A 27,757-nucleotide genomic window follows, 5' to 3' on the forward strand; every position below is an offset into this window, starting at 1 on the left:
GCCACTGAAACACGACGTCGTGTCCTTTCGCTATCATACAATGGTGCATTTCTCGTATCTCCGACACTAGTTGTTCACACGACCCGCGACGAAGAGATGACAGAAGACATTGTAAGGCCGCCTTCGAATCGCAGAATATTGCCAACCGATTAGCGGGTTGGTTGTTAATGTAATCAACGGCACCTCGGAGGGCACCTCGGTTTTTCGGAAGTTAATTGCTCAAATGTTATCTCACTCAATGAGAGGCATGCATAATTTAGAAAGCCTAGGCGCTTGCGCAATGATATTGTGATTCAATCGAAAGCAGACCCGTCATGTGCACGCGGTGTACGTGGTTGCGAGTACCGCAACAGAAAACTGGAACACAGTTGCCTTCTGTAGCAGCCTATAGCAACGCGAGGCAAAGGGGTGGGGAAAGTGGCCGCTCCAGATGTAGATTAAACAAATATGAAGGCGCCAAGCTGTGCAGGGCATGTATAAGCAAAGCGCTTGCATTGACAATGCCACGCACCCGCCTCAAAGTTTCGCCCGCCGCTCGACAATTGAGGTTGTTGCACAACGACTACCGAACAATGCCTGGGTAAGAGAAAAAAAAAAGGGGGGGGGGCGGAGCGCAATAGCGAGGCTAGGGACACAGAAATGAATTGTTGCGTATGCAAATACCGCGCCCTTTCTAGGGGATTTTCTGCCGACTACGAAAGGGTGCCCCTTGAAGTGGCTATACGCTTCGTCTCGTCAGTTGGCTGCGCCATTGCATGATATTGATCGTATGCGTGGTCTTACCGACTCGTGCGCATGGTGACAATAAACTGCGTTCAGGTAACAGCCCAGCGGTGACAGATAGTTCTGTCTGTGAATTCACACGGCTCAAGGGCACGTGTGTGTTCGTACAGCGCATTACTCGCGAGTACACGGAGTACATCTGCGGCTCATGTACACACTCCTGAGCACACTGACGCTCCCTGATTTGTTTTAACTGTTCGCACATTTATTTTTCATTGTTCTTGCCTAATTCTCTGAGAAAACTTCTGCTCCTAGCACCTGTAGGCGGATGGCTGCCTCGATATTCAAAGCTTTTCGCTGTGCGCGCGGATATGTGCACTTGGCCGCGCATATGTACTGACATGTTTGAGAATGTGTTTGCGTCTTCTTACAAACGACGACAGACGTTAGGACCACGTATCTTTCAGATCTACCATACAGCGTGCTAGCTGGGGTGTCAGCCACTGGCCACCAGTAAAAGAAACTTGCCGTTTTTTCTCTATTTTCCTTGTCATTTTAAAGAAACTACGCCAAAATAAGATAGTGCATCGACTAGGAGCTTACATTTAAACTAGATATAATAGATTGCTAAAAGGAATGTGGTGGTGACGCAGATAACTGCAGTTCAACCTGTCCTCTTTCACTGTGATGCCCAAGTCGCACTGCAAGCAGATGCAGCCGAACGACTACATTGTCCGTGGTTGATACTGGACCAGCTACGGACGCACCTTCGCGAATTGTTCCCCGAACTAAGCTGTCGCGGCGGCGGTGCCCAGAATGAATGCAGCGCGCACGGCTCGGCTGGCGCGCATTCTACTAGCGCCGCCTTGCGAAATCGCTCGTCTTTTCCAGCTTGCCGCAGGTGTGTGCAAGATACGCATCTGCCTCGCGCAACTTTAGATGGCGTCTCGCCTATTCTTCTCCGTTCACAAGGCTGTCCCAGCCGTGAGGCATGCGCGGCCTGCTCCTCTTGCACCAGTTCTAAGAACGTTCTCAAGGTCACGTGCAACGCGCCCATTGGTTGCGCCCACTCGGACGGAAGTCATTCGCTACACCGCTGCCACTTCCCCATACATCACTGAAAAATTTCAGAATTGTTGTATGCCAGCTTTTCCGTATTCCTTACGCCAACACGTAGGAGCCACAGCCCATTTTTTTTATTATGATTATAGAAGTGAGCGCAATTATTGGCTTGTTTTTTGCAAGACGCGCAAGATTTCGAGATATAGAAAGGGAACGAGTGGTGCAACATGCAACATGAACGCTTTCGCGTTACAAAGGAAAGTGTCAAAATTTTTCTGTGACAGTTTCTTATGAGGTGGTCCTGTGCAAGTTCCGGAATTCCCGATGTTCGGCTGGCTTGTATGCAGTGTGGCCTGAAAGGCGGCCGCGTCTGCGCAAATAAAGCTTTCTTCGAATGAAGCCTCCACAGGGTAATTCCACACAGTATTTACCAAAGTGATAGCTATAGTCAAAATATTTAATTCGTTTAATATTCACATATGGTATGGCCCGATTGTTCGAGTCAATTTATCCACACCCGCATTTGCCTACAACAATACTGGTCGAGTACAAAACTAAGATTGCAGACTACACGAAGATTGAGTGCAGCGTTTGTGAATTCTCCCTGTTCTATAATATGCATCTGTCGTTTGGTTCCCCTACGGACAATGGGAAATAGGTTCGCTCAATAACGTTCAACAAAAATTTATCCGTTGATTTGCCAAAAGTACAGCCGCAGTTCCTCGCCAACACAGGCTCAACAATATTTGAACATTGAGCCATTACTTTCACGTTATCGTATTGAAGCCTTAAACTTTTATATGCAATTAATAACTCCTCCTCTGGTCTTTCTGAATGTAGCTATAGCACATTTACTAACGCAAGTTGTACTCGTAGTTCCCACGCCTTGAACATAACGTCTATTTAAGCTCGTACTGACACATTCAAATAGAGTTTTTCCCCACGTAGAATTGAGCTTTGGAATTCTCTACCGGGTAACATTCCTTTCGTTGGCAGCCATCGCGCACGCGAGTATACTGACCTACGGCCTGGTCATTGGCGGTGATTTCAATTCATTTATGCAGTCTGGTTGCGCGCTCTCGGCCAGTCAGTCACTGCGTGCCCCGGCGACTCTACGTGGTCCCGCGTCATGCAGCAGGCCACCCAGGTCGCGCGCGCGTTGCGTCGCCCCCTCCCGAGTCGCTAGCGCAAAAGCGGGCCGCGAGGACGTGCGTCACAACAATGGCAGCGCACACGCGCCCACACGCACACGACAGCGGGCGAGCGGGAAGACGAAAGTGAAGCGGAGAAACATCTCGCACAGGCGCAAAACTGAAAGCAGGGCAGCGAGGCCTGCGGATCTAATGCGGGGCTCGCGACGACGACGAGTGATCTCGCCAAGAACAACGGTGGAATAGAACGGACGGCAAAAAAAATGTAGGGCGGCTTTTAAAAAGGTTACAAGAAAGCACAACTGGGAAAATCGGTGCGAGACAATGCCGCTTTACGTCGCATACGCACAACTATATTTTCTCTTTCGTATACGTCGACGCGAAATTCGGCGTGTCGCACGACGCGTCGTGCCGAAGCCGTAAAGGTGAAACCGCGGTTTCGACAAGCGAAGGGCGCGCGGAGAAGGCCGTTCGCTGCTTTCTCTTAGCACTCCGCTCCCATTTTTACGTGTTTTTTCGCGTAATGTCGAGGCCGGGTCCGCGAGAGCAGCGCAGAACAAAGCAAAGCATGCGCACACAGAGGCCTCGCGTGTGTTTTGTGCCGCCGATGGAGAGGCCGCGCGCGCGCAGAGAGTTGTCAATCTTCACGCTTGGCAGTGCGTGCCGCGTCGGTGTCATGCGAGTCGCCCACGGTTGCGCGTCGCGTGAGAGTGCGCCGTTCGAGGTCTCGCTCTCGTGGCTCTGCTTTCCTGCTCATTATGCGGCTTTGTTTGGCCCCCTGCGACGAGGGACTGCGGTCTCGTTGGAGACGAAACATCGCGAGACCGGAAGCTGACACAATGCCGATCGTCGCGCAGTGCGTGAACCCAACGTGCGCGCGGCGCGCCTATACGTTGGGTTCACGGCGTTTAAGTAAATCGCAGAGTTTTACCTTGAACGTCCAGAAACTGTGGCGTGGCTCGTGATAAAAGCCGTATTTCGGGGCTCCGTATTAATTTCCACTACCTGATACTCTTTTACGTGCACCTAAACCTAAGTCTTCGCACTCTGCCCTTATCTGAATGCGGCCACCGGGGTAAAGAACCCAACCCACGACCTCGCGCACGGCGACAGAAGACCATAGTCACTGAGCCTAAAGGAAGCAGCGAATTCCGAGTAACTCTTGTATATATATAGTCTGAATATTTCTTCAAATGATGAAAGTAAAACAACTCGTTAGGCAGACGCCTTGGCATTAAAAACAGTTTGCAGGCATTTATATCATATCATAGTTGCAAACCGCAATGCTGAACAAGTATCCGCTTTAACAATGTGTACTATTTATTTATTTATTTATTTATTTATTTATTTATTTATTTGTTTGTTTGTTTGTTTGTTTGTTTGTTTGTTTGTTTGTTTGTTTGTTTGCTTATATTGTATATAATAAATGTTTGTGTTACCGACGATGAAACACTGTCGCGTTGAGCTGATGTGAGCATTGATAGACAATACTCATGGCCAATCCGCCAAGATACAGTTACGTGTACATATTTATTCGACGAGCAGGTGCCCGACTACCCTTACATTAGTTGGCCTAGCGCTGTCAGACGCAATATAGAGAGATTATCCATTGCGCTTTCAATATTTCTGAGCCGATGGTACGTAGCTAAAGTCACTTATTTGTTTAGTTAAACAGGGTGAATGATCGGGCGGGGGGCGGGAAGGGGGGGATACGATGACTGCCAGAGAGATGGAAGTTGGGTAAGCTTGACCACTCTACCCTAAGTAAGAGCACCTTAAGAATAGGGAATTGAGTTAGGGGACGCCATCGGTCAGACCTGCGTACAGGAGAGCGCAAATAAAGTAAAAAAAAATGCAAAAGGCCCACAAGGAAGATTGTGTTTCGGTGTACGCAAGATCGCTTGGAGACACTATTTCTAGAACTCCCTATACGATATATGTCACCATTTGCGCTAACGAAAATCAGACGTATAGGCGATAAGATGAAACGTGGGAGCTCCAGTCAGAAAAGAGCGTGAATGCGACAATGAATACCAACGAATCTCTTTCTCTCTCTCTCTAAAGGCACATCATCCTGACGGTCCGACATGCAAGTTTCAAAATATACTCTTCATTACTGTTTGGTAATGTTGACACTTTCCAAACGGCAGTTAATTATGCCTGTAGACTTCTGGACTTGTGCAAATGCTTTTTTTTTTTTGCATGCATGAAATAGGCGGTGTTAGCCAGAACTCAATCAAGCTGTCAAAAATTATTGAAGTAATCGCAGAATCTTGCTGAATAATTTCGTCAGTCATGACTTCAGAAACGAACGCTGCGCTAGTACTATAGTCAAGTCTAAAATTGAATCCTCACTATCAAGCAGTAAAGCGAAGGAAGAAGTTCCGCGCCAACTGGTCACTGTCGAAAAAAGAAGAAACAAAGAAGAAAAATGCACAACTCAGCATTGTGATTCTGTGGTCAGTGCTCTGCCGACTAAGCCCCGTTTTCTATAGGACAGCGCAGAGAAAAGAAGGAAAGGATGAAAAGACGACGCATACGACGTGCCGTAGTTATAGAAATCATCACCACATCCTCATCTTCTTCATCATCACAATCACAATAATTATGATGATCAATTTTCAGTTAAGGTTCGGAACCAGCCTGCGCGGCGCTAAAGAGATTAACTCAGCAAGCGATTAACAGTGACCCTATTCAGCGCCTGCAGAAGAAGCTGTAGCGGAGTGCGCGAACGACGAAATGCAAAAAAAAATATCTTGTGCGTTGTTTTAGTAGTAGAAGTAACGGTAAATAAAAGAAAAATGGTCAGGAAGTGGATCCGCTATATATTTAAATTCGGGGAAAGCGCGAAAGGGGACGTTGGCGCTTACCCGGAAGCACCAGGAAGCTTGGAAACTACACGGAAGCGTGCTTCTTTGAGAAGACAGGCTTCGCAGTTGGAGACGCAATTATTCTAGTCCGGGAATCAGAACCGGCACCACCGTAACTGGGTATGTGGAGACGACCAGTTGTCAAGCATGTAGCTGAGAGAGGGCGAATGATTGACCATGCTCTTCAAGCGCTGGGACATCGGCTAATGAAATGTGCTCCGCGAAGATCCGCAACGTATAAGACAAATTTTCATGAAAGAGAATGCTAGAATCCAACTGACAGTAGCCCGAAACTTCGGAACAGAAGTGGGCTCACCGCAAGCGACAGAGGAGGAGGTTCCGTTGCACGCAGCTCGAAAGAACTGCTGTCGTCGCAGCCCGCGACGCGTGCGAGGCGCGTGCGACTGCGGCGTCCTTTACGCACGCGATCACGAGTATTTCATGTTAACCTCCCGGCACAGAACATATACGTTACGACTCTTCTGTCGGGACGTGTCTGTCCCACTGCTTTTTTGTTTGCTGTGCGCGGACAAAAAGCAAAAACACGGCCAGAAGGAGCAGAAATGCCCTAGAGACAGAATTGCGCGTTCCTCTTTCCTCATCCAGCTGCACCAGCTCCAAAGGAAACACGCTAGCATCACCTAGAAGAGCGAGATATATGCAAAGAACAAATGTCCCGATCGCGGCCACCGGGCACGGTGAACAAAAGTAAGCGCGCTCGCACGTGACCACCTAGTCCTCTCTAATTATGCAAACCAGCCATCATTCTTCGTGTGCGCGGGCACCTGTGCCTTCTTCAGGCTCGCTGCGAGAAGGCCTCGCGATCTTGGGGCGCGTCGCCATTCCCGCGGCGCGCACTCCCGCCACCGCCCCTTTATGCGCTCGCTGGGAACAATTGTTCAAACCGTGCGACGCATCGCTCGTGGTCGCTTAGTCATGCGCCGGCCACAACTCAGTTCCGCTGAAGTGCTTAATTTTCTCAGCTCTGAAATGCTGCTTCATGATTCGGTATTCTCCAGTGACTAGCGTTCTTTTTTTATGATTGTTGTTATACTTAATTTTAGTGTCACCATGCGGCTGAGCAGTAAACTGACACTGGTGTCTGATATTTGCATGAACGCATTAAGGGAACGACTGGGACACCTGTTACGTCATTTTTCTACAGTAAGTACGAAGAGACAACCCGTAGATATTTAGATTTTGGTTCATTTGGCGGGCTGTGGTTTTGAAGTAAGGGTCACGTAAAACTCAGTGTGACGATGGCATCTGCCTCGTACGGATGGATTACATCGCAGTCTTCCGCTACTTAAATTTTTTTCAGCATGACAAAGAAGATGGGAGAAGGGGCGCTGCACGTCGCTAATTTGCTTACAAAAGAATGTCTACCCACTGTGAATTCTTCTGTGCGGTGATTCGAAGTTTATTTCTTATTTTTTTCATTGAAATGATCTCGTTCCACACATGCATGTCCACTATACTTCGTTATATCACTTATTGCCTTCATAGCAAGCACCGTAAAAGCACATTCTTGAGTCAGTACATTTCGCGAGAAGCACGCGACAATAGCAGTTAGATTTGGCAAACTTCGCAGGGCCTGCGGGAAGTCTGAAATTAATTGCGAAGACAGGCAAAACGTAAAAGCAAAATCAAGTCATTATAGATGCAAGGAAGGGAATAGGCCAGTAGGGCGTGTGGTCCATGCAATATATGCACTGCGTTTGTGACCATAGTTGCAAGGGCAGGAAATGAGGGGGAAGAGCTGAAGAGGCGAGTTGGAAATTGTTCCGCGTGGAAGGAACCACCTCGGTAACAATAGCGGACGAGTGAGAAAATGGAAACCCGCAGTGATTGGTCCCACTGTCTTAACACCGCATGCTCCACGTACGCGACGGCTAAAATCGAGGAGTCCCGCTCATGTTTCCTTTGTGCCAGCGGAATGCGCTTTCATCAGTCCATCGGCTGCTTCTTCGCCGTCAGGCCTGTTACGACTGCAGAATTCCTTTGTTGTCTTTCACTGCTGTTTCCCGCTACTACGCTTACACACACGGACAATGTGAGGGCAGCAAGCATTATCCGTGCGTTGTGTGCATCGCATACCTGTCACGAAAGGCAAACAGAGAAAGAAGCGCACAAGAAGAGGAACAGGAGGCAAGCAGCGAACCGTGCGACCATTCGCAGATCGAGCACCGGAGCTGGAACGACTGCGCAGAAACCACGCGAGCAAACATAGACAGATTACGATCGGCGACGGAAAGACAAAACGCCAGCCGTCACGCTCAATGACGGCCGAACAACCATTGCGCTTTACAGGCGTAATCGAGCAGTCCAGCAACAAGTAGACCGTGCCATAGGCATGCTCGCACGACTTGTGGGGCAAGTGTAGATGGCTGTTAGCGCAGTTATGTTCCTGCCGACTGTTTACACCAAACTTTTAGCGACAACTGACAGCGCAGGTCGAGAGGCATTGTTCTAGAGAAGAAGTCACTTCATTTGCGGTGCTCCAAGCTTTGGGTAGCTTCTCCTTCATTTCTTACCGTTCTGACAGAGAAGCGAGGTGACAGCTCTCTACTATCTAGTGAGGATATTTCTGTTGTATTTTGGTGTATTTCTAACGACTACGTCGTTGAGCAACTCCGCGTAAGCATAATAGTGTTCATCAACAAAGGAATCACAGCCTGGGCACGTGATTGTGAGTTGTCTTTCATTGTTTTCGTGGCACTACGCTTCGAAACAAGCATCTATAATAATCATGGCCCTCGTAGCAGTTCCATCAGACATGCAAACGATGAGAGAGAAACTAGGCCACGCCACACTGGTGAGTTAGTCATCCTGTAGAACAGGCAGATTTGCTTCAATATTATTCTTACTGCAATATTGCCGTTACTCTATTGTTCTCCCTATAGTGGCCATGCTGCTTTTTAATTAAAAAACAACATTTGTTTGACTAAATCATTAAAATTGAAATGAGCGCGGGTACAATTTCATGGTTTGCAGAATTGCGCAAACAGGACTAACGCCACTCTTCTTCCTCTGTCTGAACTTCCCTCGTTCTTACATTGCGTGCGGCTCCAGCGAACAGGTGAACACGAAAGCGACTGATGTACGCGGCGGGGTCAATCCATTCGTCGTCCTCCACAGAGCCACCGCGTGTTCCAGTGACACACAATGCCAATGCAGTCTCTGCTTTCTGGTGGTAGTGTTTCCTTTCACCTTACTATACGCCTGCAGGCACAGCAGCACCTGTAAGCTCTAGCGAGCTTGGCTAAAGATCTTCGAGTCGTAGTCTTCAAGATAGCTGATAATTCTGCTCCTGCAAGCGTTTAGCGCAGTATCTGTATGTTTTAGGGCGAAGTTCTATATGGCTTGGGTTCCGTGTATTTTTCGTGTTTGTGCGTCAGCAATAAAAAAGATGAGCGTGCGTGAGCCGATCCCGGAGATGGGGCAATGTCGGGCCTACCCGCGGTGGAGGTGAAGCAGGCTTTAAGCACTCCGCCAATAATAATAATAATAATAATAATAATAATAATAATAATAATAATAATAATAATAATAATAATAATAATAATAATAATAATAATAATAATAATAATAATAATAATAATAATAATAATAACAGAAATAAATAAATCAAGATGCATTATTTCAAGTCGGTGGGTATACTAGAATCATTTATGAACAGCACAATGACTCACGAGCAGGAGGCGCTGCCATATCCAGTTAGACGCAATCCAGTTAGACTATATGCCTGGTGTCCTTTTCAGAATGTTATCTACACATGTCTTATGTGATAAATGTATGCACGTTGAAGTTTGTGGAATTATACGAATACTGACTTCCGGGACACCGCGCGTTGATTATTCCAGTGCGCCGTAAAATATGAACAAGTGCACATGACCAGTGCAGAGTGACACACGAAAGTTATGAGAACATAAGAAGTAAGGTTGCTATTGCAGCGGCATCAAGTTCTCTCGATCGCTCGCGCGCAGCGCTATAGTAATATGCGCGTAGATTGAATTACTATTTGGCCCTTTCAGACGAGGAAAGCCTCGAAACCGCCTGAGCTCTTTGGCATGCCTGATAACAAACGCCCTCGCTCTCATTTCAACTTGTTCATAGCACAATCCACGACCGTATCAAGTGCGTTAATTGACCACCAATAGTATATCGAAGTGGAACAGAAAACAGTGGAACACAGTGGAACAGAAAACGCTGTCCTACGCACACCCGCAAGCAGAAGCACCACGTGACCTTTGCACAGAAAGTTATCAAGGCAAGTAAGTGCTCCACTTGGCGCGATAAAATAAAAAGGGGGAGGGGTCTACAGATACCGTTTAAAAGCCGCCCTTAAAAGAACGGAGAAAAAGCATTTACAACACCATTCACTGATTATAATTCCGTAAAATGGTTTGTCTCACAAAGTGAACGCCTTCGGCATCTCATACGCAAAATCGGCCACTTCATTGCGTTTCGTTTGCACCCCGGAATGTATTACCCATCACACCCTTCAGATCGATGCGAAGAAAAGCAAGCTAGGCACACATCGAGCTATGGTAGCATGTTTGAGAGCATCTCATGTGAATCGGACCAAAGCGCGTCTAGTAAGCATAGCCCATGCAAGAAACCGCACGCGGCTGCGCGCGCAAAAATCAGCGCGCCCGCCGTGCCATAGTCAGAAGCGCATCCGCTTGCCTCCACAGCGCCAAGAGCCTCCCGGGCACTACGTGTTGTGCCACGCAGTCCGGAAGGTGCATAAATGCTTGAGCAGATGCTGTTGGCAACGTCAACCACAGGACGATGACAAGGCTTCGACTAAGCGATTTCATGTGCAGTTACTGAAGGCGTGCTCGTTCTGACAAAGTTCAATAACACGCACATCTTACGTGATGGAGACTACCTTTTAGTCTGCGTTAAAGGAGACCTAGGTAACAAGTGTATCAACACATGCTCAAGGGAACATCATTTCTCTCTTCTTTATCTCCCACTATAGTGCGTGTGCCTGCACACTTCAACATTGCAGATGGGCTACCTCTCACCCCATTTTCACCCCTAAATCTCTTGTGTAATCTTCTAAACATGTGGGACGATATCAAGGCTCAGCATCTGAACCTAAAATGTACAAGAACTTAACATTGCGCGCTGAGAGTTGGGCTAGGACATCTCAAGCGACGCAGACGCTCACCGACTCACAGCATTCCAGAAAAGCGTGCACTCACCCGTTACTTTCCGAAGGCACTTGTATTCCGAAATGGGCACCGGGTCAGTGCAGTCACAAGCGCAGTGGACCAGAGAAGCAAGCGATCGTAACTTGGCGCACAGCACACCTTTTCCCCCTCTGGGCTCAACAAGCCCGGCGCTTGTTGAACTTATCCGATCACGAGCAGAGGTCTTCGCCGTGCTCGGTTCAGGCAGCCACACCGACCCCTCTCTTCGGAGCGACGAACTCACGTGGGGCGCACCGAACAGGCAGATGACACGAACAGGTCCTCCGAGGTCGCCCTTCAACGAGGCACAGGCGCGCGAACACCGACGCCCCAGCCGACAGGTCAGATCAGAAGCGTGGCCCGCTCAGCAGAGAATCCGGCGAACGCGTCGTCCCGGTCGCTGCACGCACGCCGAAACCATCACGCCTGCAGAGGGCCCGTGCTGGGTTGTCCGTTCGGCGTTCCCCGACTGACTCCTGGACTGCCGCTCTCTGCTCCGAGATGGGAGGGGGGGCACGCCACCGGCCCGGTCTGCTTGGTGAGAGGAGAGCACCGCCGATGGCCCCATTACGGGCCCGCTCTCCACACCCTTACCCAGCTGGCAGACGCGTTGTGAGGAGAGCGGCGAAGCCAGTTGCACGCTGGTGCCGCACCTGAGTAGGGCAGGGTACCACCATGCTGCAGGCGGCCGCTGGTGGGCGACGCTGGGCCATGCGTGGCCTATCACAACTCTTGCGAACTAGCTTAGAGTTGCACATCCCCTTCACCTACACGCGCGTTTGAACTGCTGCTCGTTGAAGAAAGGCCGGTCGGCACGGTTTCATTTCCGACGGTGTCTTGTCGGGAAGGTCTGGTGACCTTCCGCTCCGCTCACAATGGGCAAGGATCAGAGTTCGGTAGTCACAATTACAAGTGCTGCTTTCTTTTCCAAGAAATAGGACCCGTGTTAACATAACTCCTCTTACGTAAGTGCCACCCCGATGTGCCATTTCCGCGTTGATTGGCTCGTCAGCGCATCGGGTGCTATAACGAGCAACGAGCGACCCAGTGCGAGTCAAGTAATTAAATTGTAGGGTTTGCTCAAAATTCGGTGTGAAATCGCACGAAGCGGCACGAACGAAGTTGCCAAGGATTTTGACAAGGAGTTGAAGTGTTTAGATAGTTCGGTCTTCGGATAAGTTGGCATAACTGCGCACTCCGACTGTTAAGTTACTATTATGTGTCTCACTTCACTGAATAAGAATGTCTGCGCATCTTCACCCCGTCGGCGCTCGTGTTGTATAATCTTGTCCCATGCTTTCGCACTGTTCCCAAGTACTGTCACATATGTACCAACAAGCTCAGTTTTCGACACTTCTCCGATTTCTATTAATTTTGTCTTTTGGTGAACGGCAACGTTTATCGCTCGCTCTGTCGAGAGGCTGTCATTGCCGTTGCTATACCTTACAGATCAGTGGTGAGTGCCAGCCGTGGAATTACGTAAACCGAACATCGTCCGTGGTCTGAGTGCGCTAAGCGATCTTCTGAATCGACGTCATAATAAACGTTACCTTTGGCTTTGGCCCCCTATCAGACTCGTACGCATTACAGAAAAAATAACCGAATGCAAATACTTCATTCAAAAATGTAGTTGATTACAGCGACCAATTACTGCCCCAGGAAAGTATAATTTAGCACCTAATAAGATGTAATAGATTACTTATACATTGCTCTCAATCTCTGTTAACATTGCACAAATACAGTAAATAGAACGAGCTGGCCTCTGCAGCCGAGCTGAGGTGCGTCCTCTGCAGCCATTGACACACTGTTTATCTTGACTACAATTGCTTTCCCAAAACTTTCATCGGTCATCTCCTTCGGTTTCATGTTAAGAGGCCAGCAGAAAGATTAAAAAATCTATCGATCTGGTCATTAGAGGGAACAGCGGTGTTGTGCACAACGTGCGAACACCTTGCGCACGATACTCCAGATGGTTACTCAATGCCGTGGTACAATTCCGTCTGGCTCCTCGGCGAAACGCAGCGCTTCGTTGTTGCTGGGGCTCGGAGAAGGCGTTCCTGTTGGGGCTATGAAAAGCTGAAAAATTCGGCGATGATTTAGCGATATACGCAAGAGAAATGCATTAGCATTGCGTCGCACCTCTTTGAGGCCCCGAATCCATAAATTAAACTGCGTTCGCCATATTGCGAAGTGTGGTTGAGAAAAGCTGTGTACACATATATATAAGAGAAAAGGGAAACGGAGAAGCTTGATTTTTATTCATCATATCACAAAAAGTCACCAAACAATGGCACGAAGGACAGCACAGGGGAAATTATTTGTAGGTCCTAATTGAATTAAATAAACGATAATTAAATGGAAATGAAGGTAGGTTGAATAAAACTGGCAGATCCCACACCCCGTGGGAATCGATGTTATGCGAAGCAGTGTGCGGGGAGTCTACCAAGTTAAGGAAACGACCGCGAGAGCACCAAGACGTAGGCGACTGTTTCATGACCTGCACATCCCGCATGTCAATGTATTAATGTCATGACCGAGCGTTTATGTTCGTCATACAACCTTGTCAGACGACGATGCTGTGACGACTACTTTATGGCAAAGACTGCATTACGACAACGGCGCGATGACGGCGGCATCACAAGAGTCCGGTGACGAAGCTGGAGTGGCGGCGACAGGACGACCATGACGGCAGCACGACGACGGTTCGACAATGGATGCATGACGACGACCGTACGACGGGTACGCATTGGCGACGATGGCATATATACTGTATGAGCGCAATGGGATGACGACGAGTAAATAGCGACGATGGCGTGGCCACCACACGGAAGACTGTATGACGAAGATGGCGTGACGAGACTCGGACGACAAAGCTGGAATGACGACGGCACGACGACCACGAACCCCTACCTATACTCGCGGAAAACTGTCTGTGGCTATGAAGGGAAAGCTACGGGGGCGGAGCTTCTGCGCATACCACGCCAAGTAGTCCGCCAGCGTTTGACAGTGCTTCTGGTTGCTCGGAACAGACGCTGAATCGGCGCAACTTCCCCGTGAGACTAGACGGGGAAGGGAAGAGCCACAAAACAACTTTTACATTCAGTGGTGTGTTTTGTCTTATTTAGCTGTTGCTAATAAGGCGTTTATGTTTTCTCTTCCCCCAGCCTAAACAAACGGGGATGAAAACGCGGGACTCTTTTCAGAAGCGCTCTTACTTGTGCGCTCTTTGCCTCCGCAGCTTTCCCTGCATAGCCACAGAAGGTTGTCCACGAGTATAGTAGCCCAAGCTATTAGAAAACATGGGCTACTCAGTCAGCACAGAAGGCATGACAAAAATATGACGAGAGTCAGATACAAAGCTGGAATGACAATGATTGAACGAACACGACAGTATGACACCCAAGAGCACATACCTGCATGGTGGCCCAAGCTAGTAGACAACTTGCACCACTGGGTCGGCGTAAGAGAACGAACAAATTAATTAATTAATTATTAATTGATTGCGGTAATCGCATTAGCAAGTTTATATTAACACGAAGCAAGGTTGCCCAGAAAGGTACACGCTTAATGCTAAGTAGTTTAAAGGGCCACTCACCAGGCCCCATAGCAAATTTTGGTTATACGCTGTAAGTTGCTACGCGTCCTCTAGGGAGCGTTCTGCCGCAAAAAAATTTCCAATCGGCTCATTAGGCCACGAACCCATAATTTTAGGAGGCGAGCACCACTGCCAAGCGACACACTATCTCCACTTGCCCCATATAGCCTCCCAAACTCTCTTGCAGCAATTAAAAGTTTTCACCACCACCACCACAAGCGAAATTCCTTCCCTGCGTTCTGCCATACCGGACCTCGAGAGTCGCGTGACGCCTACGTCACGGGTCCCACCTTGATTTTATGCGAAGCATATTACGAGGGCTCAACCCAGCTCCTCAGGCGCGGCGGTGACCATGAAATCACGTGACACCGTGACGTCACGACAGAGGAGAAGTGGCTTTGGCTCAACTCTTGCAAGACGGGCTGGGTGGGAATCGAACCAGGGTCTCCGGAGTGTGGGACGGAGACGCTACCACTGAGCCACGAGTACAACGCTTCAAAGCGGTACAAAAGCGCCTCTAGTGAATGCGGTGTTGCCTTAGAAACGCGCTGTTTCTAAGGCGTGCGTCTCTTGCTCAGGCGCACATTTCGTTGCCGCGCCGAACGCTGCTTTGCTCGACGCTCACCGCGTCCAATGCGGGGCGCGTAGTCGCTGCCCTGTAGCCCATTGTCTTACACCCCTTGGCGGGTCGACGGGAACGCTGTCGCGTTCCACTCTTGAAGGCGAAGAAGTAATGCATGAGTTGTTTCTTCGTCTAGCCGAACCAAATATAGCCAAGCAACAGCAGTTCACCAGGCTAAACAGTGGTTCAACAACTAAAATAAAGGCTAGTATGCTTCGCATCCTGGGCTTAACCTTACCTAAGCCACAGCCATTTTTTATTTCTCCTCGCTTTCTAGTTTTTTTTTTTTTTATGCGACGCGGCGCACTTTCGCTGAAGGCGTCGCGCGCGAGCTGGTGTGATTGTCTGGTTTCGCGCAACGCACGATTTCGCACGCTGTGCACGAGGGCACCTGAGTAGCAGTATACCGGACCCTTTGCCTCCCCCCCCCCTTCCCCTGCCTGTAATCATGTCTACGCCTATAAGCCTTTTATGCGAAGCATATTACGAGGGCTCAACCCAGCTCCTCAGGCGCGGCGGTGACCATGAAATCACGTGACACCGTGACGTCACGACAGAGGAGAAGTGGCTTTGGCTCAACTCTTGCAAGACGGGCTGGGTGGGAATCGAACCAGGGTCTCCGGAGTGTGGGACGGAGACGCTACCACTGAGCCACGAGTACAACGCTTCAAAGCGGTACAAAAGCGCCTCTAGTGAATGCGGTGTTGCCTTAGAAACGCGCTGTTTCTAAGGCGTGCGTCTCTTGCTCAGGCGCACATTTCGTTGCCGCGCCGAACGCTGCTTTGCTCGACGCTCACCGCGTCCAATGCGGGGCGCGTAGTCGCTGCCCTGTAGCCCATTGTCTTACACCCCTTGGCGGGTCGACGGGAACGCTGTCGCGTTCCACTCTTGAAGGCGAAGAAGTAATGCATGAGTTGTTTCTTCGTCTAGCCGAACCAAATATAGCCAAGCAACAGCAGTTCACCAGGCTAAACAGTGGTTCAACAACTAAAATAAAGGCTAGTATGCTTCGCATCCTGGGCTTAACCTTACCTAAGCCACAGCCATTTTTTATTTCTCCTCGCTTTCTAGTTTTTTTTTTTTTATGCGACGCGGCGCACTTTCGCTGAAGGCGTCGCGCGCGAGCTGGTGTGATTGTCTGGTTTCGCGCAACGCACGATTTCGCACGCTGTGCACGAGGGCACCTGAGTAGCAGTATACCGGACCCTTTGCCTCCCCCCCCCTTCCCCTGCCTGTAATCATGTCTACGCCTATAAGCCTTTTATGCGAAGCATATTACGAGGGCTCAACCCAGCTCCTCAGGCGCGGCGGTGACCATGAAATCACGTGACACCGTGACGTCACGACAGAGGAGAAGTGGCTTTGGCTCAACTCTTGCAAGACGGGCTGGGTGGGAATCGAACCAGGGTCTCCGGAGTGTGGGACGGAGACGCTACCACTGAGCCACGAGTACAACGCTTCAAAGCGGTACAAAAGCGCCTCTAGTGAATGCGGTGTTGCCTTAGAAACGCGCTGTTTCTAAGGCGTGCGTCTCTTGCTCAGGCGCACATTTCGTTGCCGCGCCGAACGCTGCTTTGCTCGACGCTCACCGCGTCCAATGCGGGGCGCGTAGTCGCTGCCCTGTAGCCCATTGTCTTACACCCCTTGGCGGGTCGACGGGAACGCTGTCGCGTTCCACTCTTGAAGGCGAAGAAGTAATGCATGAGTTGTTTCTTCGTCTAGCCGAACCAAATATAGCCAAGCAACAGCAGTTCACCAGGCTAAACAGTGGTTCAACAACTAAAATAAAGGCTAGTATGCTTCGCATCCTGGGCTTAACCTTACCTAAGCCACAGCCATTTTTTACAGAAGAGTAGACAAAGCAAAAGGACAGATTGGTGGGATAGCATCGTGTGGATGCATCTGACTTAGTCACTTAGGCAGCGCGACAGGACGAGGACGAAGAGATGGGGACATGACGTACGTTGTACTCGCTGCTCATGTTTTTATTGAAAGTCAAAAGTTTAAGTACTACGGCCATAGGCGCCGACTACGGAAGTGTGTGTGTTTGGGGGGGGGGGGGGGGGGGAGGGAGGGGAGGTCTCCGGAGCCCGAGCACCCTCCAGAGTTTTCTGGGAGGGGTAGAGCGACACCCCTCCCCCCCCCCCCCCCCCCCCCACGGGCGATGCCAAAGCCTACTCCCCCCTCCCTAAAGTGTGTTTATAGGAGTTCTCTTACTCACATCATATGAAGTTTCTTTTATGTTGCCTCTGCCCTTTCACTTAAAATTTTATTGTGGCTTAAAGGTTACTGCATCATTGTCTGTACGACGTGCACAGCTTTTGATTCATACTTTCGCTTATTTCTGCAAATCCTGACAATAAGAGGACACGCTCATTAGAAGCATCAACGGCGGCTACCTCATCCGTATTTTCTCACTTCAACATTCCTTTTTAAATTTTGATTGTGAACACCATGTAAAAACACAATTATTTAAATATATACACAGGACAAAGTCTATTGTATTTTTTTAAGGAGGTAGCCAACTAATAGTTATTTCTAATGGTATGGATAGCATATGCCTAAAGAATGTATATGTTTCTGTATGTTCACCTCGCTTCAAATTGCTTTGCGTGCTTTTTTGATCCTGGAAAAAAACTGCAGACTTCAGAATCTTTAATCAACGGCGTGTGAAATGTACGTGAATGATATATGTCTCGGCATTGCTTCTCTGTCCAGTAAGCAGTGCTAAAGACGCATTAAAACTAACTCTTCTAATAATTTACAACATTTAGTAGGGATAGAAACATCACCACTTGGATGCAGAGGTGATAAATATACAGATAATTCACTCAGTAGCCGAAATGAGCCTAAACCAGATTCACTCAAAATCAAAAACAATTGCAGTCATACACAGCAGCGCTTTACTCGGACTCGCAGTAAAAAAAAAAAGAAAATAAAGAAAGAGAGAGAGAAAGGCCGCAGTTTTGCCGAAAAGGCGAAGCAGTATTAGTGGTATCGAAGTATAAGACAATTACACTAAGAAAAATTCTTACCGTATAAATCCGTGTAAGCCGCACCCTTGTAAGGGCCGCATCCCCAACTTGACAGCCAATATTAAAGGGAATCCAACCGAGAAGCAATCGCTTTCGGGGCGCTGATTCTGATCCCGTTCAACAGGGAATTTTCGCGTGCAGCGTGCTTTCGAGCATCGCTACTAGATGGCGAGAGGAGGCGATCGCGGAGGTTTACGGCGGATTTCATGCATGTAACTGAATAAATTAGGTCAAATGGCCATGTCCTTCGTAAGGCTCGTCAAAATCTTGACAAGAAAGTGCGGCCCTTACACGAGTTTACACGCTAGTTATATCGGCCATATAAATTGTAGTAAGCATTCACCTAATAATTAAAATAATGACCATAGTTTAATGCACGGACCAAGTAAACCAATAAATATCGCACTGAATGGCTACGAGCACTCGCTGTCACAATCCTGGCATTACGAAGAACGTCGGCAGTTGGGGCGAAAGGTTCGCATAGCCGCGATATTCACCGCGACTCCGCAAATTAGATTCATGGTCATCTTCCTATTTTATGTTCACTACAGTAAGGCCTCTGTCAGCGATCTCCACTTACCACTCTCTCTGAACTTACACTATGCTATCTGCAAAACTGGGGGTGCAGAGAGACAGCCCGGGAAGAAAGACAGCGCGAATGAATTTAACAGCCATCCCTGCTCTCCCTGGATCATTGCACCCGCCAATGATTATCAACAATTCGATACAGCCTACGGACCGCATAAGCATCAGTCGCGCACAGTCATTCGCAGCTACGGCAGGGATAGAAGAGTAGACGCGCACTCTCCTTCCCAAGCTCGTGATCACGTGCCCTCCAACTAACCCGAATATTGAGCGCGTGGGAAGATAATTCCCATCAAGCCTCCATCCTTTCCGGCTCACTGTTATGAATTCTCAGGATGACACCAGTCTCGAGATATTGATTTCCGAACTTTGCGTAGAAATGTATTGGCGTTCCAGTTACTTTTGAGCTTGAATGCATAAAACAACGTGGAAAGCCAATGCATTTCTGGAAAGCCAATGCATTTCTCCGCAAAGTTCGGGAATTAATATCTTGAAACTGGTGTCATCCTGAGAATTCGTTCCAAGTGGATCCACCTTGCGACCCCCCCGGTTACGATTTGTAAATTGGAATATGGCTCATAAAGTAATTGTTTAAAACTTAATTAGTGAACTTTTGTTAATTAGTTGGTCATGCACTTCAATTTTTTGTACAAGTAATGTCCGCCTCTTCAAGTAGACCTGCTCATGAACTAGATGTGTGCTATCTGCCACAGGCAACCTTTAAAAAATTTGAAAGTGTTCGCTGAAACACCCACTCTATTTGGTGGAGTCGAGATGAACTCTATCGCTATGTCAGATACATGCTCCAAACCGGTGCGCATGTTGTACCACATGTTTAGTGGACTGGGAGTGGCACGACGATCAACGACTGGGTTGCTATGGTATGCCTTGAATTGCGAGGGCATTTCAAGCCTCCAGCTTCGGCGGCGTGGTGGCCTGTGCGGTGCGGGGGAAGAGAGGGCAAGTGCTCGGCTCGACATCACTCAGAAAAACAGTCGACAGTCGCTCTACCACAACCACACAGTCACTGCTCCCGCGCCACTAATCATTTTGCGAATATATTTAATCGATTAATCATGAATCGATATTACCAAGCCTATAACATCCCTGCATTCGCTTGAACTACTATTTTCATTTCGGTTTAACTTGTGAGCGGTGCAGTGCATAAACATAAACATTCCCTGAGATTTACACATTGCATGCAATAACACTAAAGACAATTATACGCATAACATTTAGTTTTACTGCATTAAATGAACTGCCTCACGAAAGCTTCACTTCAAATAGATTCCAATGTGCACGTTGGATCTGCATAACTTTTATCAGCTCTACGGCTACAAAAGATCCTATTGACATTGGGATCCTACTATTGATAATTAAGAAGTTAATTGTGAGTGTTAGCTAATTGTTCTAATAAATTATTCATCAGAAAGTTTTCGTTTGTCTGCCCCTGCTGTGAACTTTGGTCAGTAAAAGCCATCATTCTGTCATGAATCCTCAATTTTTTATAATCAGATACACTCGTCGTCTAAACACGCGGTATGAGAAAACAGCAAGGCAGCATGCAGCTCCGAGAAAAAAAAATAAAAAAACACCACAGCGTGCGCTTAACCTTTTCTCGCATCTGGCAACAGAAGGGTGAAAAACAGAATTGGCGTTCCACGTTTTCACTTGCTACTGCTGAATGTGTGCTTCGTTCAAACAAGCGAAAGCAACAATAAAGGTGAGTAAGAAATTAGAATAACTGTTTTGCTTCATCGCCTTCGCCGCTTTTATGTGCACTAGTTTTGTTAGTGTAATCATGCACAAACCTGCGCGGCTCTCTGTGAATTGCACTTTCTCCGATATACCGACGTGGAAACAGTCCTGTAAATCATCGTTACAGAAGTTGCTAGCCAGAGCGAACTATAGATTGTGCTCGCAACACGTACTCGAGCAACGCGTCGGTAGCTCTGAGAATTGACTCTATATAAAAGGGCTTCTATAGCGCTCTCATTTAGATGACTTCCACAATCACATTTTCAGCGCACGCGTGACCGAACCGCACTTAGCTGTACGTACGGATAGCAGCAGAGCACGTTTCCATGCCTCCTGTGTAGAGATACGCTAACGATTTTCCAGGAACGTACTGAAGAACATTTTCGTAATATTGGTTTATAGATTGTTTCCCATGTGATGGCTTATGCCCATTCCTATACTTCGGTGTTTAGGTAGTTAACATTCCGATACACTGCCCTTCCTGGCTTGTGGCTTTCAGTCTCTGATATACAGTGTATTTTGAGCTCACAATGAAGTATATTTATTGCGATAGCAACTTTATGGACTCTCCAAGCGCATTCTGCCGTCGCCATGAGGTTCCGTTTAAAATCCAAGGACGATAAAAGCGCCTCCGCGCGCCGTATGCTGTACATCCACGGTGCGTGTGCGAGCGAAAGCGTGCGAGGGCTCCTGTCGCACGCAAAACACGGGGGTGAGGCGAGGTGGGGGGGGCGGCGTTCTTCTCCGGCGGCTGCCACGGCGCGGCGGGTTCCGCATCTTCAAAGCGATCTGCGACGTTTGCAGAGGTGCGCGTAGTTCCAGTAGGTTCGTATGCGCTTTGCTTTCGGCGTTTCGTTTTCGCGTTGGAGCGAGAGATGCACGAAGGTCAAATCAACCGCTGCTGCTGCCGCGATTCCTCACTCCACCATTTTGACCGCGAGTTTCTGCGCTCATTGAGCAAGATGTGTTCATGTTTAAATTTTTAAATGTTCATGTTTACGTGCCAAAACTACTTTCTGATTATGAGGCACGCCGTAGTGGAGGACTCCGGAAATTTAGACCACCTGGGGTTCTTTAACGTGCACATAAATCTAAGTACACGTGTGTTTTCGCCCCCATCGAAATGCGACCGCCGTGGCCGGGATTCGATCCCGCGACTTTGTGCTTAGCAGCCCAGTACCATAGACACTAAACAACCACGGCGGGTATGTGTTAATGTTTACCTGTGCGCACGCGGCACCATGCTTGCTAATTTAGTTAAAACACGTTTGCGGGCTAGTTGGTTTGACTCCATGATAGAATGTATAAGCGTGACTGAACGAGGACGTAGGAAAAGACACGAAGAGACAGCGTTGTCTCTATGTGTCTGTTTCTTTCTACGTACTCGTTGAGTCGCGCTTACACATTACATCCTTATTAATTTAATTAGCAAGCGAGTGTTTACAAGTTTACACGGCCGATAAAGCTAATAGCCTTACTTCGTATACATATCGAATAATTTGCTATCGCAATCGGTGCTTCGCCTTTCGGGTGAAACTGAGAGAGAGAGAGAGAGAGAGAGAGAGAGAGAGAGAGAGAGAGCGATAGAAAAACACATATTGTGACAGATCTTGTGTTAACATTTTTCTTTGTCAAGTGACGAGGAGTAACCGACTCCACCTAACGGCACCAACCTCCCCTATTAGGTAACCTTAAGAAGAAGAAAAAAATCACAGACGATTACGATACTCTCTAATGCGAAATTTGAGCGCAGCTCTATACGTGTTTTCATTTCACGTGCCAAGGAAGGAAGGAAAAAGTGGAGAAGGAAGGCAGGGAGGTTAACCAGTTTAGCCTAACCGGTTTGCTACCCTACACATGGGAGCGGGATGGGGGGATGAAAGATGGGGAGAAGAGATAGAAAGCACATGTTCCATGACTTGTTTCCATGACTACGAATGCTGTCACTTTTCTGCCTTATATTGCTGGGATGTGGGCAGTCAAGATGCGTTTATGTCGCAGCTTTTTTCCCGCATTCCACACCACACATTGTATCTTTGCCTCATGTATGAATATGTAAACATTGAATCACTGTGGTGAAATAAACTCGAAACTCCAACTCCAACATAACACGTGCCAATATTTTGTATTGTGATTATATAGGTACACGGTTTATATTAGGAAGCGAATGCTGTGAGTAGCGTAGCTGGCGCGGATGAGGAGGAGGAAGTAAACTTTATTGCTCTAGAAAGAGTAATTCAACGGTCGGGCTGTATGTCTCCATCTTCTATTGGTTGATGACGATCTCCGGCCTGCATGGTTGGCGCCCCTATTCCAGGGCACCACTGAGCGTGGCTGCTCGTCGGGCATGATACACCAGCCTCCGTTAGAGGCTAGGGTCGCCGCTGGAGAGCACGCTCTCCCACTGCTCCGCACTCGGATTTTCTATTTTGCGGAATGCCTTATTCGTATTGCACTCCCATGTGATGTGATACAGTGCGGGTACTGCGCCACACCACGGGCATGTGTCCCTGTATTGACTTGGGAACATTTTGCTTAATATATGCAAATTTGGGAAAGTTCCTGTCTGCAGCTTTCGCCAGTAAACTGCCGGTTGTTGAGTGAGTGTATTGTGGGGCGGGGGATATCTGATCCTCGTCCCTCTATGGTAATTTAGTATGATCGACAGAGTACGTTGGGATCACTGTCATGAAATCCTCAGGATCTCTGTTTAGGTCCGCTCGGTTTGTATGCTCGCGAGCGATCCTATCAACCCTTTGGTTACCCTCAATCTCAGTGTGCCCCGGTACCCAAAAGATGGTGTGCCTAATGCGTTTGTTCTGTTGGCCAGCGCGGAGGAAGACTTGGAGCGCTTTTTGACGGATTCTGCCGTTAATGCAGTTTCGGCATGCTTCCTTGGGGTCTGTTAGAATTATAAGGGATCTATTTGTGCGCGGACAATCTGTCTCGTGCGGCATATTGCAAACGGAGCGAAGTGTAGCGCGAGGCAGCGCGTGGGTGACGCGTGGGCGCGATTCACAGCAGCAGCCGCAGACAGACCTCCGCTCATGCAGCGCTTTCTTTCCGTACAGATGGCGCACGCTACTTTGGTGCCGTATCGTAGCGATCGTCGCCGCACAACCCGTCTTGCACGGCACTGCGCTCTTCTTACGCTTTCGTTCCACCAACGACGAGAGCGGCCCTTCTTCGCGGGGAAAGCGTGCCACCAATGTTAGCGGCGGCAACACCCAAGGGTGCGTCACATCGAGCCAAATTGCCACGCAACTGGCCGCTCGAGACACTTTGCGTGTTTTCGTGGTCTCCTTTCACGCTCGCAAAAACACTTTTATTTAGCACGTATTGAGCAACCGAAAGCTTTATCAGGAGTTTTTCATGTTGCTCTACAATTTTCTCTTTGACACTTTTAATCGAATTACAATATTTGAGAAGTTGATTAACTAATTAAGACTTAATATGTAATTAGGCGGAATGCAAGAAATAGTCTGAGAATCTCCAAGCGAGGGCAAACAACCTTACCTTGACTATGTCCCGCTACGTGGCATTTGCATAATTTTAGATCATGGTGAATGATATAGTTCGGACACCCTGTATAACAGTAGAGGTCTGTTATAGCAAGATGCTTTTTTACTGATATCCAGATATATAAAGATATACATAGAAATATGAATAGCAGTTTTTCCCGTGTGTAGACTGAATTGCAAAAAAAAAAAAAATACGGGAAGGTATGCGAGCGCGCTGAAGAAGGGATTTGAAGCATTCGGAAACAAGTTATTCAGGAATAAAATACAGAGCATAAAAATATATTCTATAAACTCATGGTTCTTCATTGTGATGAGTCTGAGTATCTCCCAGCGACGGCAAACAACATTACCTTAGTTCTGTACAGATACATGGCATCTGCATATTTTGAGATCTTGGTGCCTGATAGCTGAGACACCCTGTATATAATTCAGTAAGTAAGCGAAATGAGACCAAGACGGATTCACTCGAAATTAGAATCAATAGCAGTTATACACAGCAGCGCTTGTACTCGGACTTATAATAAAAAATAAATAAAAGGAAGTATGCAGTTTCACTGGAAAGGCGAAGCAGTATTAGTAATAGTGAAACACAGGACAATTCTTCCAAGATAACAATTCTTCGAGGTCACACATAGTTCCTTCAAGTGCGACTGTTATTAAACGTAACACACACACGCACACACACACACACACACACACACACACACACACACACACACACACACACACACACACACACACACACACACACACACACACACACACACACACACACACACACACACACACACACACACACACACGGGTGGGGTTCGGAATGCTGGTCGGAACCATTGTCGGAAATTCTTACCGTTCAATTAAACCTTGATATAATCTTATAACAAAAAACATGGCTCGCCCAAATATAAATTTTCGTTAAAAGAATTATCCTTCATTCAGATTAGATCTTCGAGAGGGGGTAGTTTACTCACGCTGGTATCGTCCAGAATTTGTTTGAAATTCTACTGTTAAACATGAAACTTCTGCCCCCCGGATATTTTTTTATAGTCAATGCCTATATTCCTTCAGGTGTTGATGACACACGCCCTCTGGACACCATAATTAGTACTCGCGGAAAAGATATTCTGCTAGCGGGGGACTTTCACTCCCATCATGCTACATGGGGCTTAAAAACAGACCAGAGTGGCATTCGTTCGTAGGACTGGTCCCAGGACAACAATCTTGATTGTGTAAATTAGGGCAACACTTAGTGATACGCTGTGTATAACTGCTATTGATTCTAATTTCGAGTGAATCCGTCTTGGTCTCATTTCGCTTACTTACTGAATTATATACAGGGTGTCTCAGCTATCACGCACCAAGATCTCAAAATATGCAGATGCCATGTATCTGTACAGAACTAAGGTAATGTTGTTTGCCGTCGCTGGGAGATACTCAGACTCATCACAATGAAGAACCATGAGTTTATAGAATATATTTTTATGCTCTGTATTTTATTCCTGAATAACTTGTTTCCGAATGCTTCACTTAGTGATTAGGGATCACTTAGTGATTAGTGATTTTGCTCAGTCAGCTTCGGAACATTAACTTTACAAAATACCTTCAAGCAAGGATTGCAGAATTTTCAAGGAACAGAGAAATGTATTGCTTCCAGAGGGGCATTTCTTCGGCTAGTTACGCGCATACAAGAGGCGTTTCACAACGGGCATTACTTTCTCCACTCCTATTTAATATTCTAATGTGCTCCATCCCATGCAGTGACGATGTACATACTTACATGTCTGCTGATGACATAGCGTTTTTCTCGTCGGCAAATGACATCCAAAATCTTTACAACGCATTACAGACATACTTGTCTGCTATAGAAAGACCCGCCGTGGTTGCTCAGTGGCTATGGTGTTAGGCTGCTGAGCACGAGGTCGCGGGATCGAATCCCGGCCACGGCGGCCGCATTTCGATGGGGGTGAAATGCGAAACCACCCGTGTACTTAGATTTAGGTGCACGTTAAAGAACCCCAGGTGGTCGAAATTTCCGGAGTCCCCCACTACGGCGTGCCTCATAATCAGAAAGTGGTTTTGGCACGTAAAACCCGATAATCTATCTGCTATAGAAAGATGGCTTGATGCGATGAATCTCTTGCTCAACGTTAACAAATGCCTGGTGCTCGCATTTCCATTAAAGGGCCCCATATATATTTATCTCTCTCTTATCATCTCGATATCATCCCACAAGTAGAGACTGTCAAGTATATTGGCGTAATATATGACTGTTTTCTGTCTTGAAAGGCGCACATTTACTATATTGCAGCAGAGGGTGTTCGTGCGATTGGTTTGCTACGTAGGCTGAGCAATAGTCGATAAGGAATGCGAACAAGAACGCTGTTATCAATTTACCGCATGCATATTGCCCCGTATTGGAACAAGCTGTTGCATACTAAAAGCCGTACTCAATCGGCACGGCGCAAAAGGCAGTATACGGCATTAGTCACTGTAGACATCTCAAAAGCATACGATAGTGTCGCGCATGTACTTTCATCAGTGGTCGGGCTACTTCCCTAGACTTAACTTTCGCAAGCTCCAGCCTATCCCTGTCCGCTTGGTCGACTGTTGATCATGCCGCCACAAACAGCGACCACATACCAGTCACATTTGAAATTATACGTCTAGTAACCTCCTCAGTTTCTAATGTGCGCACTTTCACAAATTACAGTAAATTTCAAAATTCATTGCGATGCTCATTTGTGCTAGTCTCAAATCAAAAGCATTGAGCATTTGTTTTGTTTTAAAGGGGAAAATCTGAATTTGTGGTACAATCAGCTAAATCGAATTCTTCTCCTTGGTGGAACGATGATTGTTCCCGCGGCTGTACAGGTGAAGAAAGGCAGCTTGGAACAATCTGTTGCATACTAAAAGCCCTCAAAACTGGATGGACTAAAAGTTCCATGCTGGTACTTTGAGACGCACAATGTTGAAGGCAAAGCATGAGCATGACATTAAGCATTTTGAATTTCTTTCTAAATCAAATAATAAAGGCGTGCTGTATAGCTTTCTGCGAGCCAAGAAAATGATTCCGCGGCCGATAAATGCAGAATCCGCAGTTTTGTCTCCCGAAATAAAAAAAGGATTTATAGGAGGTAATTGCTAGAGAAAAATGTTAAGCATAACTTTAAGAGTCTGGAAGAAAGCGGTTGGATCAGAGAGCAAACCGAGATAGCCGATATTCTGATTGACATTAAGAGAAAGGAATGGTGCTGGGCAGGTCATGTAATGAATAGGTTACATAACCGGTGGACTTTTAGGGTTACAGAATGGTTGCCAACAGAGGGGAAGCGCAGTCGAGGACGGCAGAAGACTAGGTGGGGTGATGAAATTAAGAAATTCGCAGGCGCTAGCTGGAATCGGTTGTCGCAAGACAGGGGTATACTTGGAGATCGCAGGGAGAGGCCTGCGTCTTGAAGTGGACATAAAATAGGCTGATGGTGATGATGATGATGCTAAAGGGTTAGAACGTCGCTTTTCTTCCCAAATTGCATTAGCTCCACTGATATCACCAACTGAGGAAGGTTGCACGGAAATCGCCAAGTCTGAGATGTTTTACTAAGCTTTCCATCAGTGGCTCCGGGCGTCGATGGAA

At 47.6% G+C, this 27,757-nt stretch overlaps 1 protein-coding gene and 1 long non-coding RNA gene across 2 annotated transcripts in view; one reads left to right on the forward strand and one right to left on the reverse strand.

The window, feature by feature from the left end:
- The window catches only part of CalpC (calpain C), a 107,044-nt gene extending 95,286 nt beyond the window's left edge, over positions 1-11,758 (reverse strand). Inside the window, exon 1 of the mRNA XM_065435025.2 lies at positions 11,020-11,758. The gene's annotated coding sequence lies outside the window, so the exon portion shown is untranslated. The remainder of the gene's footprint in view (positions 1-11,019) is intronic.
- The window catches only part of LOC139054510 (uncharacterized), a 55,064-nt gene that overhangs the window by 12,464 nt on the left and 14,843 nt on the right, over positions 1-27,757 (forward strand). Inside the window, exon 2 of the long non-coding RNA XR_011511297.1 lies at positions 23,674-23,835. This is a non-coding gene — a long non-coding RNA (uncharacterized lncRNA). The remainder of the gene's footprint in view (positions 1-23,673; positions 23,836-27,757) is intronic.

The sequence above is a fragment of the Dermacentor albipictus genome, chromosome 1 (genome assembly GCF_038994185.2).
Source record: "Dermacentor albipictus isolate Rhodes 1998 colony chromosome 1, USDA_Dalb.pri_finalv2, whole genome shotgun sequence".
In the NCBI taxonomy this organism is placed as follows: Eukaryota; Metazoa; Arthropoda; class Arachnida; order Ixodida; family Ixodidae; genus Dermacentor; species Dermacentor albipictus.